At 37.0% G+C, this 20345-nt stretch overlaps 1 protein-coding gene across 2 annotated transcripts in view; it reads right to left on the bottom strand.

Moving 5' to 3' along the window:
• Positions 1-17910, bottom strand: part of PALS1 (protein associated with LIN7 1, MAGUK p55 family member) — a 58404-nt gene extending 40494 nt beyond the window's left edge. For both annotated transcript variants that reach the window (XM_058161868.1, XM_058161867.1), the window contains exon 1: positions 17664-17910. The gene's annotated coding sequence lies outside the window, so the exon portion shown is untranslated. The remainder of the gene's footprint in view (positions 1-17663) is intronic.
• Positions 17911-20345: the final 2435 nt, after the last annotated feature.

Here is a 20345-nt window from a genome sequence, read left to right as displayed (position 1 = left end):
ATGAGAGAAAGGGAGGAAGAGTTGTCACTAAGTATTCACAATAACTGTTGCAAGCTCTTAAATCCTAATCAACGAACTTGACAATATTATAAAAAGCATCTGAGCTAAAAAAGTAGAAGAACAAAAGCACTTTTATTTTGATATCTATTGCCACTTGCCCCATCAAGGAAAAGTGTTGATGCTTTCCAAAGCAAGTAACAGGCATTCCAAAGAGGGAAGAAGTGCTGGTAGAGAATGTAAACTATCCCGGTATCTTTGTTTCTCCAAACTCTGTAGAAAGCACAAGAGGATTAACTCTTATTGACATGGATACTGATGCAACAGGGAAGACTCAATAAAAGATTTAGAAATTCTGGAAACACCAATGGAAAATTGCAATGTGATGATATCATTCTTTACTTATTTTTGCTGAATTTCAAAAAGTAGATTTTAATAAAAATTAAGCAATAAGTGGGTTCCATCACATGGTACAAGAAGTTCAAGAGGGATGTGAGTCCTAAAATTTTAATCTAATAGTAGATTACATTAATAGAATGTAAGACAACAGAAGAAGCCAAACTAATATGAAAATCTTACTAAAACCTAAAAACAAAAAAGGACCCATATAGACAGCAGAAAAAGACACTGACATGGCATGTAGCCCAGACCTGTAGGGGGAATCCTTAGATGAATGTTATCAACTAAATACTGAAGAAATACTTTGGCCAATAATTTTCTTGGGAAACCCTGATGGAAGAAATGAAATGCAAGATAAATGGATGACAGTAAATATCATTATCTTCAAGGGAGACAGGGCGAAAAGGATCCAAGGAACTAGAGATTTTAATATCTAGAGCAGATTATAGAGATCAGTTTGTAAGCATCTTGAAAACAGAGCAATAATTACTAGAAGTCAGCATCAAGAATGACAAATAAATTTGTCCAGAACAAATTTGGCCACAGTAATCTATCTGTTTTCTGACTGAAAATCTCTGAAAATAGATTATATACATATTGTCAATATAGACAGTCCTCATTTACCAACAGCCTTATGCAGCAACCAGTTACAATACTGCTAAAAAAAATAACAGTGACCAATCCTAGGATTTACAACTGTGGCAGTGTCCTGCAGTCTTGCAATGAAAGGCAAAAGGAAAATTGTAAGTTGTGATCACATGATTTTTTACTTAGCAGTTGTGTTGCTTCTCTTAATGACTGAAGGGGAAATTAGGTTCTTGTCATGGTAACATGATTTTCCACATAGGAAATGAGTTATAGGTCTCTATTGTGGTTGCCAAGCGAAAAGTATCTCTATAGAATCAGATTCATAGATCTGGAATGAGCTACAGAAATTAATCTAGTCCAATTGCCTACTCAGGGCATGATCTACCATATCTCTGCTAGATTACCATCTAATCTCTGCTTGACTTCTTGATGAAGTACTCACTACTTTTTAAAGCAGTCTGCTCCACAGGCTGACTTGGTTTGTACAGTCAAGAAGCTCATTTTAATATCTGGCCTAAAACTACTTCCTTGTAATTTGAACACAACACTGCTTTTTAAAGCAATAAAAACATCTCCTTAACCCGCTATATCTCTGAGAAGTTGCTCAAAGAAACTGGTGAAGTTTCCAAATCAGATGTTGATGAGAACCATTTCCCCTCCTCTAGGCAGAAGCTGCCACTGACTTTTTTTCCCTCTGTATGGAAAGGGTATTTTCTTGGATCCAATTATTGGTGGTCTTTACATGGTCAAATTATTTTATCGAAAATTTGTACTGTATTTTGATTCTACAGATTCAGCAGAATTTGAAAATGATCTGCCTTTCCTATTTTGGACCTCTTAAAATAAATGTAAATAATATTTAGGCAGACAAATGTGTCAAATTTTATAGGAGGAAGATATTTGGATCCTATTATTAGACAATAGCAACTATGTCTTCATACTTAACACATTATTTGTAATTTGTAAAAAAAAAGTTTAAAAAATAATCTTTAGCTATCTTTTAAGTATACTTTTCTTTTTTTAAGTGTAATAAATATTTGGAAATAGAAAATATTTTGTAATATAGAAGATATCTCTTCAAAAAACAGATTCATTAAAATTTTCTTTAACCACAGTATCATCAGCACAATCTGCCTTTAGTTATTATTCTAACAAGAAACGCCATAGCAGTTTATCTATGTAAGATTAAAATTTATCTATGTAAGATAAAAAACCATTAATTGAACTGAATGAAATGTAGCATTGATAAAAAGAGCCAAGGTCCTAGTCAAATTTGTTTGTTGTTAATTTTACTAATTTAGAATCTGCTTGGTCTGATGGTTTAGGCACCAGACTAGAAAGCAGGAGAGCGTAAATTCAAGTCCTGCCTTAACCATTAAGGCCAGGTAGGTGACTTTGGACCAGTCACTTTTTCTAGCCCAACCCACTTCACAGGGGAGGCTGTTGCGGGTGTGCTCAATAAATTTACCACTTTGAGTTACTTGTAAAAATAATAAAGGTGGGATATATAAATAATCTAGAAACTGATTTGCGTTTACATTGATTTAGGTGGTGAGAAATATCTAAATTAACAAGGATTTATTTTCTGCTACTACAGTTGTTACTATCAATATAAAATTCTTATATCAGCATTGTAGAGAGTTGTCATTATGGAGAAAAGAGAAGGAAGGTATGTTAGATATGTTTAGTGCCTTGAGTTATAAACAATAAAGGTGGGACACAAATAAATAAATAAATAAATGGTATGTGATTTTATTCTTTTTCCTCTGTATGGAAAGGGTATTTTCTTGGATCCAATTATTGGTGGTCTTTACATGGTCAAATTATTTTATCGAAAATTTGTACTGTATTTTGATTCTACAGATTCAGCAGAATTTGAAAATGATCTGCCTTTCCTATTTTGGACCTCTTAAAATAAATGTAAATAATATTTAGGCAGACAAATGTGTCAAATTTTATAGGAGGAAGATATTTGGATCCTATTATTAGACAATAGCAACTATGTCTTCATACTTAACACATTATTTGTAATTTGTAAAAAAAAAGTTTAAAAAATAATCTTTAGCTATCTTTTAAGTATACTTTTCTTTTTTTAAGTGTAATAAATATTTGGAAATAGAAAATATTTTGTAATATAGAAGATATCTCTTCAAAAAACAGATTCATTAAAATTTTCTTTAACCACAGTATCATCAGCACAATCTGCCTTTAGTTATTATTCTAACAAGAAACGCCATAGCAGTTTATCTATGTAAGATTAAAATTTATCTATGTAAGATAAAAAACCATTAATTGAACTGAATGAAATGTAGCATTGATAAAAAGAGCCAAGGTCCTAGTCAAATTGTTTGTTGTTAATTTTACTAATTTAGAATCTGCTTGGTCTGATGGTTTAGGCACCAGACTAGAAAGCAGGAGAGCGTAATTCAAGTCCTGCCTTAACCATTAAGGCCAGGTAGGTGACTTTGGACCAGTCACTTTTTCTAGCCCAACCCACTTCACAGGGGAGGCTGTTGCGGGTGTGCTCAATAAATTTACCACTTTGAGTTACTTGTAAAAATAATAAAGGTGGGATATATAAATAATCTAGAAACTGATTTGCGTTTACATTGATTTAGGTGGTGAGAAATATCTAAATTAACAAGGATTTATTTTCTGCTACTACAGTTGTTACTATCAATATAAAATTCTTATATCAGCATTGTAGAGAGTTGTCATTATGGAGAAAAGAGAAGGAAGGTATGTTAGATATGTTTAGTGCCTTGAGTTATAAACAATAAAGGTGGGACACAAATAAATAAATAAATAAATGGTATGTGATTTTATTCTTTTTTTCCTCTCTTATGTCTTTCCACCTTTAGGCAGCAGCTGGAACTTCTCATTTAGGCCAGATTAGCATTCCTTTGGCACTCTCTAGAACTGAATGTTTGTTTCTATAGCAACAGTTTTCCCAGCTACTAAAGGGAAAAAAAATTACATCATGATGTTGTATCAAGCCTTTCCTCTCTCACTACGGTTCTCATAAGATTTCAGGAGATTAACCTTTTAAACTAAAAAAACCCCTAGATGTTAGAGTACAGCATACTTCTAGCAGTTATCAGATCCGTTGGCAAATGGCTAAAACACCCTAGTAAGTAGCAGTAATGATACCAAAACCTCTGAGGAACAGCATATAAAACATCTGCTTTATTTACGTCAGTCATTTGAGACTGTGTGAATACTTTAATGACCCAGGTGAAGATTCATTTTATGCTATACGCTTAAAAATAGATTCAATCCAAAATAAAGTATCAGTTATACAAATGCTACATTGATATTACTGAAATCTTAAATAGGAAAGTAGTAAACATTTGGCTGTTTCTTTCAAGGAGATACTTGCAATATTAATTGTATATATAATTTTTCTATATATGCAAAATAAAAGACTCAAAACATTGACCAAATAATTTTCACTGCAAAGAAATGCTATTACAGTAATAATCCATCCTGGATAATCTGTATGTTAAGCAGAAACAGACATTCTGTTTTTTTCAATCTTTAAGGGAAAAAAAACAATGAAATTGTATTTGATATTATCAAAAACAATTTACATTGTTCTAGATAATTGTCAAATTCCTTACAGTCCTTCAAAAAAGCATGTGAAGAAATATCTAGATCAGAAGGCAATGTAGTGCTCTCCAGATATTTTGGAGCTATAATTTTTCATAAACCTAATCAACCTGGTTAATTTCCCCCCCAGCTTGTAAGTTCATTTAATGACTGTTCAAAGATATAACAACACTTAAAAAGTGACTTAAGACCATTTTTCACACTTACGACTATTTCAGCATCCCCATGGTGATGTGATCAAAATTCACTCTTGGCAAGTGACTCATATTTATGACTGTGGCGGAATCCTGGGATCATGTCACCTTTTGTAACCTTCTGACAAGCAAAAGTCAATGGGGAAGTCAGATTCAGTTAGTAATTGTGTTACTAACTTAAGAACTGCAGTGATTCACTTAACAACTGTGGCAAGAAAAGTCGTAAAATGAGGGAAAATTTAGTTAACAAATGTCTCACTTGGCAACAGAAATATGGGGCTCAATTGTGTTTATATGAACTGGATGCAATCAAATTGTTTACTATGATCAGCAGAGGAAAATAAGTAAATCTTCACAGAAGGAAAAGACACTTCAAACCTAAATTATATTTGTTAAATTATGGCTGAATGAAGACTCCAGAGCAGGGGTGTCAAACTCGCGTCGTCACAGCTTCATCACGTGATATAGCATGACTTTTTCCCCATTCGCTAAACCAGCCGTGGCCATGGCCAGTGAATGACACATCCAGCCTGCGGGCTGAGAGTTTGACACCCCTGATCTAGACTATTTTAATGATTACAATGTAACAGTTTTCTGTAATTGTAGCACAATGAATGGACTTCTACTGAACAAACTAAACCATCTCTTCTTTCAGGATACTAATAAAACTAACTTTCTCCCATACAGTATTTGTCATTTTAAAAAAAAAAACAAGTTTGAAGATCAGAATTTTATCACTGAAATTTTCCTAGCGATAGATAGATAGATAGATAGATAGATAGATAGATAGATAGATAGATAGATAGATAGATAGATAGATAGACAGACAGACAGACAGGGATGGATGATAGAGTTGCTGATTTTAGGTTGAAGCTATTTAGTGGGATGAGGAAGCTTCTTTAGAAGTTTATTACATTGCAGAGGATTTCCAGGAAGTAGTAATCCAATCTCAGAAGTAATGTTTTAAGAAATCTTGGCCCTAGTCATGTTTTCAACCTACCTAAAGAGCAATTAATGTTACCATACTCTTAAGGTACAACAAGGCAACTGCCTCAGAATAATCCAACAATGTAAGACTAATTCTTTCTGACAATGTAAAGCCATTTCTTCTGTACAGCAGAAATCTAAATGAACGCATCCCCAAAAGATGATTGCTTATCATCCTTTGAACATTTATAATTGTGATTCCCTTCTTTTAACAAGTATAACAAGAATAGGGAATAACAGGAATAGGAATAAATTTAACAAAATTACTATTTCTCTTTCTGTATGAGTTTGGCAATTTGAATAAATTACAATATAATAAATTTATATTGGGAAATTTAGAAGGCTGCCCACTGTAAGACTCTGGGGGTAGACCAATAAAACTTGGGAAATAATAATGTACTTCTATAACTGTAAAGCAAAATAAAGAACACTTTATTTCTTAGAACACTCCTGGATATTTCATAATTTCATAAGAAAGGAACTTTCAGCCATTTGATCACTTATCCTACTTCAATTAGGAGTGGCTTTTCTGAGTCATCAGTTTCATTCAACTTGTTTTGCACTGAGTAGAACTTTCAGAGTGTGCAATGAGATAAATTATTTTGCAAGCCTCAGACACAATTATCTTTCTCTTCTTTTCATTTTTTTTCTGCCCCAGAGAAAAAGAACTTTGCTCTCTAGTAGTACAAGAAAGTCAATATCTAAAGCAGCGGTCACCAACTGGTGGTCCGCAAGAAAATTTTGGTGGTCCTTAGAAAAATTATTTGGATTTTTGATATTGCACTAAATCAGGGGTCCTCAAACCATGGCCCCTGGGCCGAATACATGCAATGAACATTTGTGTTGCTGCAGAGTGTCTCTGACTTTGGGGTCTTTTTGTGTGGTACGGAGGGGGGCAGAAATTCCAACTTGGGGTCTGCTTTGGCCTCCTAGTGCAGGACTTTGGGTGAAGGCTGGAGGGAAGTGCCACTAGTGGCGAAGAACCGGAGGGCCTTTTCCAGTGGGACTGCCTCATGGCCTGGAACTGGCTGATCATCTCAGCCCGCTGAGCCTCCAGGTGCCGGTATCTGGCCTTGCACTCCCACAGATCTTCCCTCTGTTTGGAAAGCCTATGCTTGTAGTCTTCAGTGAGATGCTTCTGCTGAACCTCCTTCTCAGCCAGATCCAATTTGAACTGATCCAGCTGTTTTGCCAACTCTCATGGTAGCTGTTTAGCTGCAACAACCACTTACTTCCTTTTGGGGCCCTAAGGAGCCCAGGCGGGCAAGCAAGGAGTGGCTGGGAGGCGAGGGGAGAGTAGAGGCCAGTGAGGCGCTCCTCAATTTGAGTGATATCAAGTTGGCCATGCCCAAACAGTCACAGGACCACCTAGCCATACCCACCCAGTCATTAGGCAGATCGTATTAGTGGTCCATGTGATTTTAAATTATGAATTTAGTGGTCCCCGAGTCCAAAAGGTTGGTGATTCCTGATCTAAAGCATTTCTTCTAAAATCAGGCTACAAACCCTTTGCAGATCAGCCACAGAAAACTACTTACACCAGGGGTGAAATCTAAAAATTTTCCCTACCGGTTCTGTGGGCGTGGCTTAATTGGTGGGCGTGGCTTGGTGGTCAGATGGCTTGGTGGGCGTGGCCAATAACAATAAATAATAAAAATAATAAGCAAAGTATAAAAAAACAATAAGAGGTACCAAAAACCAACTTTCATACTTTACACATACACAACACACACACACACACACACAATATGCCACATACAGCTTTCTGAGATTTTGTGTGTTTGTACAGTTAGAGTGAAACACTACAGAAACATACCAAATCTCAGAAAGCTGCACAAGTATTTTATTATTTTATTTTATTTTATTGTGGACTTCAAATCCCAGAGTTCCTCAGCTAGCAAAGCCAACCAGTTGATCACCGAGGAAATAGATTAGCTGAGCGATTGATTCTGTCTAGCTGAAACTGAAACTGCTTTTGGGCTGGAAAGAGAGCCATGCGTTCATCAGTAATCAGGTAAGTGCCTTAGAATCTCTACTCTTACTTGTAGAAAACATGTTTTCTACAAGTAAGAGTACAAGTAAGGTTCTGCTGTTTTTTACTTTTAAAGGCCTGTTTCGGCTGAAGCAAAACCGGCTTTTAAAAGTAAAAAAAAAACACCTCTGCAGATGGTGCGGCTCAGCAGAGGCAGGGGGGCGGGGCCACGGATTTTTGCTACTGGTCCTCCGAACCAGCAGCCGCCATCGCTACCGGATCGCACGATCCCATCCGATCCGGGAGCATTTCACCCCTGAATTGTATCTAAGTGATGTCAGAATGTACCAGAACTTTCCTTCCCCACCCATTCTGATATTACAATGATAAATGTACTGCAACTAAATGAGAAGATAGAAGTCATACCCTCTTGAACCCAACACTCAGTGAGGGCACAAGCAGCCTGCTAAAATACTAGGTTACTTCTAAAAAATAAAGCAGTGACATAAAGATACCAAAAAAAGTGACAAAATCCCGTTATGACAAAGGGAAAAATTATACCTATTTATTCGTTTTCCTCTTCCACCATTTTTGCAAGTATATATGTATTATAATTTTTCTTGGGGCTATCAATGCAAGCCACTTCTATGTCCTAAATTTTTTGGATAGTCCTATAATAATATGTCTTAGAATCTTATAGATACAACTTACAGACATAACAGTGGCTAATATCAGTTACAAGGCTTACTGAAATAGGTTGACTCCACACATCTGGAAATATGCTTTATATATTTGGAGAAGTTACATATGGAAAATCAAGTAGCATTGTATACGAAATAGAATCTAGGGTATCTAGTCAAAAAATGACAGCAACTAACTGCAGTCAAAAAATATTTAAGTTGATATATATTTTAATTGAATTACACGTAAAAGTTAACATAACCGCTACTGATAGCATGAATGGATTTTGCTTTTGCTTTTTGTCAGCAAGATTATGTCTCATTGAAGGCCTTTCCTTGAAAATGCGTGAAGGGGAAGAGAATTTAGGCTATAACCACAGAAGTAAAAGTCTACCAATAATCATTAAAACAAGAAAAGAACAAAAAAACTAAAATGGAATATAAATATTGACTGTTTTCAGTCTAGAAATGATCTTTCATATCTATTTCTGCCTTTACTCCCTTCCCTGATGTAGAGATTTCCTGTTAGAGCCTGTTGCTCTTACTGATATCAGCCAATGTGACAGATTTCTAAAAATCAGAATAAAAATATAGTCAGTTAATAAGTAAAACATACTGAGGTACTGGATCTCTTCTATTCACTCCAATGGAATTGATTTAAATGTGTGGGAATGCACAACTTCAAGGTGTTGCCTAATGTATTACTGCAAGATCCTCCTAAATTTCTGCAGGAACCAGTCATACCAGTTAAAAATAATATGAATATTTTTACACTCTATTTTGAAAAAGCCTGCAGGGCCACAAAGAATCTCAATCACCACACCCAAAGTGAGTATAAAGAAGATAATGTTATAAAAAATCCTCACTGTAAGTAACTAATCTCAGACACTGCCGTATCTCTAGTTGGATAGTTGAAATACCCACACAGAACCTACTATGTCAAGCTGAATATATCTTGGACCTACCATATAGACTTCAGAGCTTTTCAGTTTTTGATCTTAGTAGATAAGTCAAAAACCACCAGTAAATAAGAATATGAACCTATTCCCAAACTGAAAATCGAGAATTGAGGAATCTATTTATATCTATATACAGTATATCAATAACCACCAGCATTATGAACTAGGATTTTCAAGCTAACGTAAATGTTTTATATTTATATATTTAAATATATACAAGTAGTCCTTGGCTTATGACCACAATTAAGCCCAAAATTTCTGTTGCTAAACAAGACAGTTGTTAAGCGAGTTTTACTCCATTTTATGACTTTTCTTGCCACAACTGTTAAGTTAGTAACACTATGAGCTTGGCTTCCCCATTGACTTTGCTTGTCAAAAGATCACAAAAGATGACCATATAACCCCGGGACACTGCTACCTTCATAAATACATGCCAATGGCCAAACATCCAAATTTTGATCACGTGACCTCAGGGATGCTGCATTATGGAAAAATGGTAATAAGTCACTTTTTCAGTGCTGTTACAACTTGGAACAATCATTAAGTGAATTGGTTGTAAATTGAGGACTACCTGCATATTATTCACTTTTCTAAAATTAGCAATATCCATTATCTTCTTACCATACCATGCAAACATCTATGGAAAATCACAAGCATGCAAAGAATGCAAGAGTATCATCAAATTCATTTTCTCAGCAAGTTAGAGATACACTTTCTTCAGTTAAGAACGTAATCCATAATTATTATTAACAGGAATTCATAGCTTTTTCTTACATAGATTAATCTAATCCTCTTTTCAAATCATCCACATAAATGACAATTTCGTATTGTGGCAACGTATTTTGCAACTTATTTATGCACTATATTTTACAACTCCTATAAATAGCATTTAAACTCTTACAAAAGAGCAGAGATAGTCCTCACTTAATGATACTAATTGGGACTGGCAATTCTGCTGGTAAGTGAACCAGTCACTAAGTGGGAAATTAAATAAGTGCAACTGTGCTTTCAAGCTAGAAAGAGACAAGACTATTCAGTTTGGCTTTTATTTTCCGTCTAACCACTCCTGGCCTTTTGGCATTCTCAATTGGATGGTTACTGTCTTGTACACATCAAAAACAATGTGATTGCGCCACAGCCTGGAGCTGGAGCCAAAGACATGGTATACAAGCAGCTTACTCTCTTGAAATTCCTTTTTCTTCAATCTCTCTGCTGGGGGCAGAGAGCAAGCAATTTATGTAAGCAACCTCTTCCTTTGCCTGAAAAGGTTTGCCTTCTTTTTGCCACTGATATTGCATTGCTTTTGATGTATACAAGAGTAAACGGCTTACTCTTTTGCAAAGGACAGATTACTTACTGAAATCGCTTGCTCATTTTCTCCCCTCCTCATCTTGAGAATAGAGGAAAAATAGACAGACACCAGAGATGTTCTGTATATCTCTGATCTGAGATATCACGTGATCACGTGACTGAGAGATGTTGAGAAGAATGGGTTATAAAGTTTTTTAAAGCAATGTTGTAACTTTAAACAGTCACTGAATGAATGGTTGACAAGTAAGGAGTACCTTTAATTAGAAGAAAAAAAGACTCTTGGAGGCAAGATAGCCAATCCTGGGAGGACAAAAGGAATGTAAGTGCCCCTGTAAGAAAAAGAGTCATGATAATTGATGACTTTGCTAATTTATTTCCCAGAGGTTTTAAAGAGATTGAAGTGCCTCATCAATGGGCCCCTTGGCAAACCAATTCTATCTCCAGGGTTTCTCCTAAAATTTATCTCCATAAAGCAGTCCTAAATAAAGGAATGAAACATTTAGCACTGATATTTTAAAAAGATTTAGGCACAGCAGGTTGTAATCCCAAAAAATTTTCAAGTTATTGGTCTGGTCATAAGTGTGTTTTTATTTATTTGCATACACTAGTTTGATTTGCTTTACTTATCTAAGTAAACAAAGGTTAAAGTAAAAGTTGGGGGGGGGGGAGAGGAAGAGATAGGCAGAGAGAGAGAGAAAGAGAAAGAGAAAGAGAACTTACAAAACCAACAGGGACACTTAACCTGAGCAAATTTCAGTATATTACACATAACTCCTAGTTGGTGTTATGCAGACAACATGTTTGCTTGCAAGACAGACTCTAGTTTAGAGATCCTAGATTGTACAGAATATTGTAAGCATGCTGTGATTATAACTGAACTCAAATTACACTAGTGGCATATTGACCACAATTAGCAAAGGACACAGATGAACAGATGTTTTGACTAGGAGACAGATTATTGTTAGCGTCAAGAGTGAACTGTGGAAAAATGGACACTGAAGAAAAGGAAAAACGGGAAAGAAAGTTGGGCTGAAGAGAGAGAAGATTTTCTTTGTTACATGTTAGCATTTTATTGTTGGCATATTGTTTTCCTTTTAGTTTGAAATTTCTAAAGCAGTTCTTCAAGTTATCCACAGCATCTTCAGAATAAGTATCAAAGACTCAAACATATATGACAAAAAAAATATGCAGGAAACATTGCAAGTTCATTTAAAATAAAAAAAATAAATACTAAAGTATGAAAATAGTGGTAGAAAACTAGTGGTTCATTTTGAGGAATTAATGTTTGTTGAAATTAACTCAAAATAGTTGTTAACAAGATTAGGCTTCTGTCCCTTTTATTATAAGAAAGTGACGTTTGCTTATGCCAGAAGAAACAGAAGTTGAATGCAGTAGGAAATGAGTTATTTAAGAATTAGACATGGTAAATATGGGATATAGGGAACAGATGAATAAGTAATGAATTAATATGGGTTTAATATAAAAGCTAGCGATCAGCAGAAAGAATTCAGGTACTTTGATCATATAGACAGAATGAATGAAAATCAAATTGCAAGTAGTCCTCAACTTACAACCAGTTACTTAGCAACCACTCAAAGTTACAACCTACCTGAAAAGGGAACTTACAACCTGGATTCAAAGTTCTGATGGTCACACAGTCCCTGCAGTCACATGACCACACTTCAGGCACTCAGCAACATGGCCACATTTACAGCTATTTGCAGCATTCCACATGATATGACCATGTTTTACAAAGGTTTTGCTGAAAACTGGCATTTCTCGTTTTCAACAAAACTTCACCTATAGTAAATAGGTTTGCACTTACGACCACTGTGTTTGCATAATATTCACACTTAAAACTGCTGTATTCACTTAACGACTGCTGCAAAAAGTCTTAAAATCAGTTTTACAACCATTACGACTTACAACTATAATGGGCAGGCTCCGTTACAGTCATAACTCAAGGATTATCTGTACAAATTAAAATACACGAAGGACAGTGAATGGACTGAAAAGCAGAACATCAAAAAAGATATAGGTGGTTAAAGTGTATAGGATTCTCAGAAAGAAAGATTAAAGAAAACCCATGTATGTACTATATATATGTATGTGGTGGCAGCGATTGGTTGCAAGACCAGTCATTATAAGGTAGACTAGATTTTGTTAGATTTCCTTCTCTGCTACTAATTTTTTTTATTTACTACCTCTTATACTTTTTCTGCTCTTTGCATATTATGGATGAGTATGTAAGGGAATAGTATGATGTATATATGTATTTCAGTGGTCCCGAACCTTTCTTGCATTAAGGACCAGCATGGGGGAGGGGAGATAGAGTTAGGGTTCTGCGTAAGCTTCGGGTGAATGCATGCACACAAGTCCATTTGCATGAGCAGAGGGCATATATGCCCGCTGCTCACGCAAATGAAGCTGCACATGCTCACCCAGCGCTTCTTTGACCTGTTTCCAAAGTTATCTGCTGCTTGTGCAAATGGAGCTGCATGTGTGCACACTCACCCGCTGCTCGCACAAGTAGAGCTGATGCACATGTTCATCCATTTCCACAATCTGGTTCCAAACTTTCCTGCTGCTCGCATAAATTGAGCTTTGTGTGTGCACCCTTGCCCGCTGCTCACATGTGGAGCTGCACCTGCAGACCTGCTGCCCAGATCCGAATGTGCTGCAGCCGGATAGTGGGCTGTGGCCTGGGGGTTGAGGACCCCTGATGTATCTTGCTACCTATGAATTGGAAAATATACTTTTTCCTAAACTAGAATCAGATAAAAGTATGGAATTTTAAATTTTGTTTCACATTGAAATATTTAAGCAGGGACAAATTACTAGCTTTACCTAAATATTACTCTCAAATGCTGAGCAAAGAAAAAAAGGAGATCTATCCTGCAGAAACATTTAGCTTCTGCTTCTTCAAGAACTCTGGAGGTTAAGTCCATCATATCAGAGGAAGGAATGAAAATTAATGACATCTGCTTTACATGTTCATCCCAGAAAGGTACAGTCATCATCATAATCATCACCAATTCTAAAAATCATGTTTATTTGGATAATATTTCATAAGCATAATTTTTTTATATATACACAACATATTGCACTTTATTTATTATTTTATTTGAAGCTGATACATCAAAGCTATTATGATAAGTTATTATACTACATTACTCAAATTCTGAGATTATTTCCAATATTACCTTATTTAGCTATGCCTTACTTATTCTGACTTCTGCAATTTCATATTCACTGATAAACAAAATCAAAGGGGAAGCCAGATTTACTTAATAATCATGTTATTAACAACTGCAGTGATTCACTTAACAACTGTGGCAAGAGAGATCATAAAATGGGTCAAAACTCACTTAACAACAGTCTCGCATAGCAACAGAAATTTTGGGCTCAGTTATGGTGGTAAATTGAGGACTACCAGTAAATTGTTTCAATGGTCACAGTTTGAATTATTAGATCATCTAGCACAGTGTTAGTCAACCTGGTTCCTACCGCCCACTAGTGGGTGTTCCAGCTTTCATAATGGGCGGTAGGGGTTTTGTCCGATACTGAAGCACTTTCCTTTTTTAAATTTAATTGACTTTTTAAAAAAAAATTCATAGCATTATTTAAAAACATTTTCATAAAATTCCCTGTGACAATTTAAATTTCTGAAAATATACTATTTGTATCGCCCACACATAAGTTTAGTTCACGTTACGTAAGTGAAACTAAATGGCACTATAGTGCGACCGCAAACAAAAGAGCCTCATCCCAGAATAGCTCACGCATCTCCCCCCATACCACCCAGCTTTAACAGACAAGCAGAGCTGGTAGCTGGCGCCCCACCCAAACCCAATCCACGATGTGCGAGAGGCATGCGCAGACGACGATACACTTTATAAATCACCATTACTGTGGAACCAGTGGGCGGTTAGAAAATTTTACTACTAACAGAGATACAAAAGTGGGTGGTAGGTATAAAAAGGTTGACTACCTCTGATCTAGCAGGAACAAAACAATGTAAGTCAGTGTTGGCAAACCTTTTTGGCACTGAGTTTCTAAATGGGAACACCGGAAACTGGAAAAGCAGTTTGCCAGCACACATGCGCGCGCCAGGAAACTAAGCTTCTGGTTTCTGGCATATGCATACACGCCGGTCACCTGGTGTTCCGGTTTCTGGTGCACATGTGCTCCAGGGAGCTGCTTTTCCGGTTTCTGGCGCTCCCGCATGTGCGAAGACCAGCTGGCGCCGGAACCCAGAAGAACAACGGGCAACGCCTGGCGTTCCCCGAGAGATGGCTCTGTTTGCCACTTCCAGCACGTGTGCCATAGGTTCGCCAACACAGATCTAAGTGATCAGCTCTTACATCACCAATATCAAAATATTCTTATTAAGGCATTAAACTTAGGCATTAATCTTGTCTAAACTGAAAGTGAATAACTTTCCTTATTAAAATGGGAAAGGGAAAAAGTTATTTTCTTCCTTTTCTAACATGTTTATTTTTTTTAAAAAGAACCTTTTTATGCAACTTATAATAATAAACTGTGAATAGGCAGCCTTATAAATCTTTTAAATAAATAAGCAGTTAATTTTTCCTAAAAATATTTCCCGCTGCAAACAAATCATTCCAAATGTGAGCTAGAGTTAGGTTTAACTTATGATTAGAACTATGCCAAACCACATTTCCAGCTAGCTTAGGAAAGCCTAACAACAATTCAGGAATGCAAAAGCAAACAAGCTATATTGGATTTTGATATAAGAAAATTAGCTGTCTTTCCAAACATCATTATTCAAACCAGTTAAAATATGACAGCAATAAAATCACCATTTTAAAAACCAAAGCAAATCACAGTATGATCCACAGTAAAATTACTAAGTATTAATTTTAATGAGAGATTTAAGCATATTGCTCTTAATTTAGATTGTTTTTTCAAGTGTTTTTATTCTGATAATTGTTTTCCAACCAGAGTTAGGCATATAATATGGGAAACCATATAAATTAAATAAGTAAGCATCAATAATATGGCATATTGAAATCAAAGGAGACCATATTTTTGTGACCAGTAGAATATCTGCCCAGAAATATATCCCACTGATTTCAATGTAATTTATTTCTAGGTATGTATAAGATTGTCTTAACTATACTACTACTATGTCTTAGTAATAATAGTTGGGAAAGAACTTTTTTTGTTTTTAATCTCAAACCTATTATTTTGGAGCAGCAGCTAAGTATGCATAGCAAGAGATTTCATGAGAAATTGAGTGTTAAGAACATGGCTGAAGTCCATTATTTGTTTACATTCTTGACTCACTGGTATGGAACAAATCATATGCACTGCTATTTCCAAACCATCTGTTTTTAAAAATAAAGATTTCAACAAAATGCTTTTTAATTAGAAAGCTTTTAACTATTAAATTTAATCCAGAATTTGTGATAGAGAATGGATATTATATTGTTTTATCCTTTCACTTCAGCAACAATAATTCACCAGGTAATTAACTGACTAATCAGTTTAAAGAAAATAAATATCAACAATGTATTATTTTAAAAATGTTTTTTCAGGTACAATTAATTAAAAAGACAACGCTCTATCTTGTTATCCTAACTTGCATTTACATTTGTTGGAGATAGCATCTTTTGTGAACAGAAACAAAGCTACTAAGCCTTTTGACCACCTAAATAAGCCTATCCTTTACATGTTTTTTCTTTTATAATTAAATATAGGTACTTTTCATTTAAATAATGCTAATCAAGTACTATGGAAAGAAAATGATTTTAATTCAAGGAAAATAAAATACTTTAAGTGCAAATCTTTAGTAGGACCTGAAACTTTTTGGAAATTTGATTTAAAACAGCAAAGATTATGCCTATTGCTCTTTTTGCAAGACCACGATATAATGAGAAATCATTAATGTATAACAAAAACTCATCTACCAGTTATGTCAATGCAGGCATATATTAAGAAAAGGCTAAATTGCTTCAATTTTCTTGAGTCTTGACACAATCAATCCGGGTAATAACTTGAAGCTTTTGGAATTACCAAGATACAATCAGAGGCACAATGCACATGTTCTTTGAGTTTTTTTCATAATCATTTTATCAAGCCAACTTTGCTTAGAGCTACCGATTATATCAACACCAGAAAAATTACAAAAACGCCTCGCTGATTGCAGTGTTTTTGGGCGTATGGCCGTTAATTCCTTTTGCCAAAACAGGTTAGGATTTAATAGCTTTACAAGGCCAATTCGCCAAACATAGGACGACTTCCAGTAGGTCAGAGAAAGAAGTAAGGCAGGATTAAGGGCAGGACGCACCGAAATAGACTCTGGGTAAGACAGCAATAGAAATAACTGCATCCAGGAATCCTGAGAGACAGAAACTAACTTGGTCTCTCCCTCGTTCGTGCCAGACACCCAGGAAGCAGCCTTTTTTAAAAAAAGCAAAACGTGAGTTTCACATATCCGGCGATCACTGCAGGATTAAACACTTGAGATGTATCAAGACAACCGCTAGTAAACATTCGAGGGAAAGAGCAGGACGTGGAAGAGCCCTTTACAATTCCTACTCGGGAACGGAGAGCGAGCGAGCAAAACACAAACACAATCACAATCAGGAAGGAAGGAAGGAAGGAAAAAAAAGCCAGAGGGAAAAGGCGGGGCTGGGGGCGAGTGCAGGAGGCGACCAGGCTACACAGATGAAAGTTCGCGCGCGCAGAGCACCCGGGCGGGGGGGGGGCGCGTAGGAAAAGGAGCGCAGTGCGGTGGGGGGGGGGAGAGGGAGGAGCAGCCACCTGTGGGCCCCAAACTGAAGCAGACCTCCCCCATAGGCACCATAGGGATTCAACGAAGGCGGCGAAGGAAGGTAAGTGGGGCGAATGTCGGGCGCCCTTGGGGGTCCATAGAGACGATGGCCTCGGCTGATGCACCTGTCAGGCAGCACAGGACCAAAGAGGAGGAGCGGGGCCTCACCTTCACGCTCCTACAGCCAGCAATGCCGGACGAGGCATCGCCCAGGTGCGAGGGGAAAGCGAGAGGCACGCAGCTCCCGCTCCACTCCGGAGCGCTCCCAACAAGAGGCGACGAAGGTGGAGGGAAGGGGGAAAGGAAGAGAAGCTCCCCGGTTTTGCCTCCGCCGCCGAACGAGTCTCAGTCAAGCACCGCAACTTCGGCCGCCTCCCGTGCCGGATTCCGACCACAAAACCGCCGTCCCACTAGCCCCCCCGCCCCGCCCCACACCACCACTTCCCACACCCCCGCCCTGCGCGCATGTGCACATCAGCTTCGCCTGCCCTCCGAGCCTCAAGCCCCACCTCTCCAAGGGCACGAGGCGTGATTGGGGAGGTGCGGCCACTCCCGGGCCGCGGAGCTTTGCGTGACGTCGCGGCGGCCCTGAACGAACTTGCCCCGCCCCCGGTAGCTTTTCTCCGGCTTTGCTTAATTGACCGACGTCTGGCTGGGTGTCTAGGTAGCTGCCCTGCCCGTCCCTCCCGGGTACAAACGGGCGGTGACCTTTCTCATAGCTGTATTTCCGTGGTGACGGCAGGCTGCAGACCAGTTATACTTTCTCACGCTTTTAAGTGAACCTGCATAGAGGAGCTTTGAAATGTTTGTCTTTATAATGTTCAGCCCTTTTAATTTGTGGAATGGTTTAATCAAGCATCACCTTTCTCAAAGAAGGCCCTTGGGGGATTAAAGGGAAAATGTACGTTTAGAGTACGGTGACTGTATTTTTTTGGAAAAAAAAAATAAAAGGACAAACCTGGAAAACGGAAAAATCTGAAAGAGGCTTATAAGGATTAAAAAAAACACACCTAATTGTTTATAACTTTACTTTGAAGGAAAATTCGAGAGCAAAACCAAGAAAAAAAGTTTACAAAAAAACGTTTATTTGAGCAAAATATCTAAAAAGCATAAAAAGCTATGAAGTTATAAGTCAGAAACAAAGAGATTTTATATAATAAGTCTGCATTGTGGTATCATTTCTACAGGAAAAGTAAATGGCAAAAAGGACAAAGGTGAATTTCTGAAAAATGAATCTAAAGGGCAACTTTCTGTAATAAACAACTGCCCTTGATAGTAATTGACATGGTCACTGTAGTTTAAACTAACAACTAAAAACTATCACAATTAGGAAGGGATTTTTTTTTTTAATTCTCTCTAGCCATTTGTTTCTACTAAAATAGCCCAAAGAATATGTGTCATCTGTGAATGTGGCAGTGGAGAAAATGTGTTGTCCTTCCAGTGTTCGTGCACATTTGTTTCAGCATAATCTTTCTGTAAGCTAAAGAGGAACTATCAGTCTATAACTCTCCTGCAACTGATTATGATGTAATAATTCACTTATTGCAGAATTTTTCATTATGACACATCATTAGCTGTGTTTTTTAAAATGCAGTCTGGAAAATGTCTACAGCAAATACAGTTTCTGTTTCGTACATGTTGCCTCTTTGAAGGATATTCTTTGCATTATGTTCAGGAGTTAGTTTCTGATGGTGTAAATTTTATGAAATTATTTAATATATTGGGCATTAAATCACGAATCACAAAATGACTTTCCCACAAAAGTTAGGATGCGCATGATTCTGAGTTCAGTTTTGTTGGCAATAGTCTGCTATTATTTTTTTCTAGCTTTTAAAAAAACCTTTCCTATATATAGTGTCCGATGGGTCAGACACGACTTTGCAACTAACAACAACAACATATATAGTGCTAATATATAGTGCTGGTAGACTTCATTGAAATCTCCCATTCTAGACTTGATCTTGTCTAACTTTCAAGCTTTGATTAGATCAGCCTTGCTATCTGTGCTATTTTGGGGAGGGAATACTTGTCAGAAAAAGTCTACAAGGTATGAAAAAAACTGGATGGCAAAGAAGGGATAAATGGAGCACATGCATCCCTCAGCTTCCAGCAGCCCACTGTTAAATTAAACTTCATCAGGAAAATGCTTGCTCAGTAACCCGAGGGCTAAGGCTTTGTAGTTTCCGATATTTAGAAAAAAACAAGGCCATTTCCTCTCTTCACTACATGCTTCCATCAGTTCAAGATGAACTTGGTCCTTAGTACTTTGGCAGCAAAAGGACAGGCAGTAAAGGAAATGAAAAATCAGCTGATATTTTCATTCCAGCTTCTGGGGTTCCAACTAGTGGCACTCCTGTTCATGTATCAATTGCTGCTACTACTACTCAGTATCTCTCTTCAGTTTTTCTCGGTGGGAGCAAATCTATATCTTCTGTTTATTTTCATTGATACTGTTCTTGTATATAGGTAGTCCTCACCCAATTGGGCCCAAAATTTAACAACTGTTGCCACAGTTGTTAAATGAATCACTGCACTTAGTAACTGCAGTGTTAGTAATATGGTTAAGTGAATCTGATTTCCCTATTGACATTGCTTGTTAGAAGATGGCAGAAGTGATCACATGACCCCAGGACAGTGCAACTGGCATAAATATGAGCCAGTTGTAAAGCATCTGAATTTTGATCACTGACCATGGGGATGCCGCAACGGTTGTAAATGTGAAAAACGGTCATAAGTCCTTTGTTCAGTGCCATTGCATCTTTGAACGACCACTAAACGAACTGTTTTAAGTTTTTATCTGTAAAGCCATATAAAAAAAATATTACAGTGATCTTTCTTCCAAGTGATGCC

This window comes from Ahaetulla prasina, chromosome 1, assembly GCF_028640845.1.
Source record: "Ahaetulla prasina isolate Xishuangbanna chromosome 1, ASM2864084v1, whole genome shotgun sequence".
In the NCBI taxonomy this organism is placed as follows: domain Eukaryota; kingdom Metazoa; phylum Chordata; class Lepidosauria; order Squamata; family Colubridae; genus Ahaetulla; species Ahaetulla prasina.
This window is presented reverse-complemented; position numbering and strand designations above follow the sequence as displayed.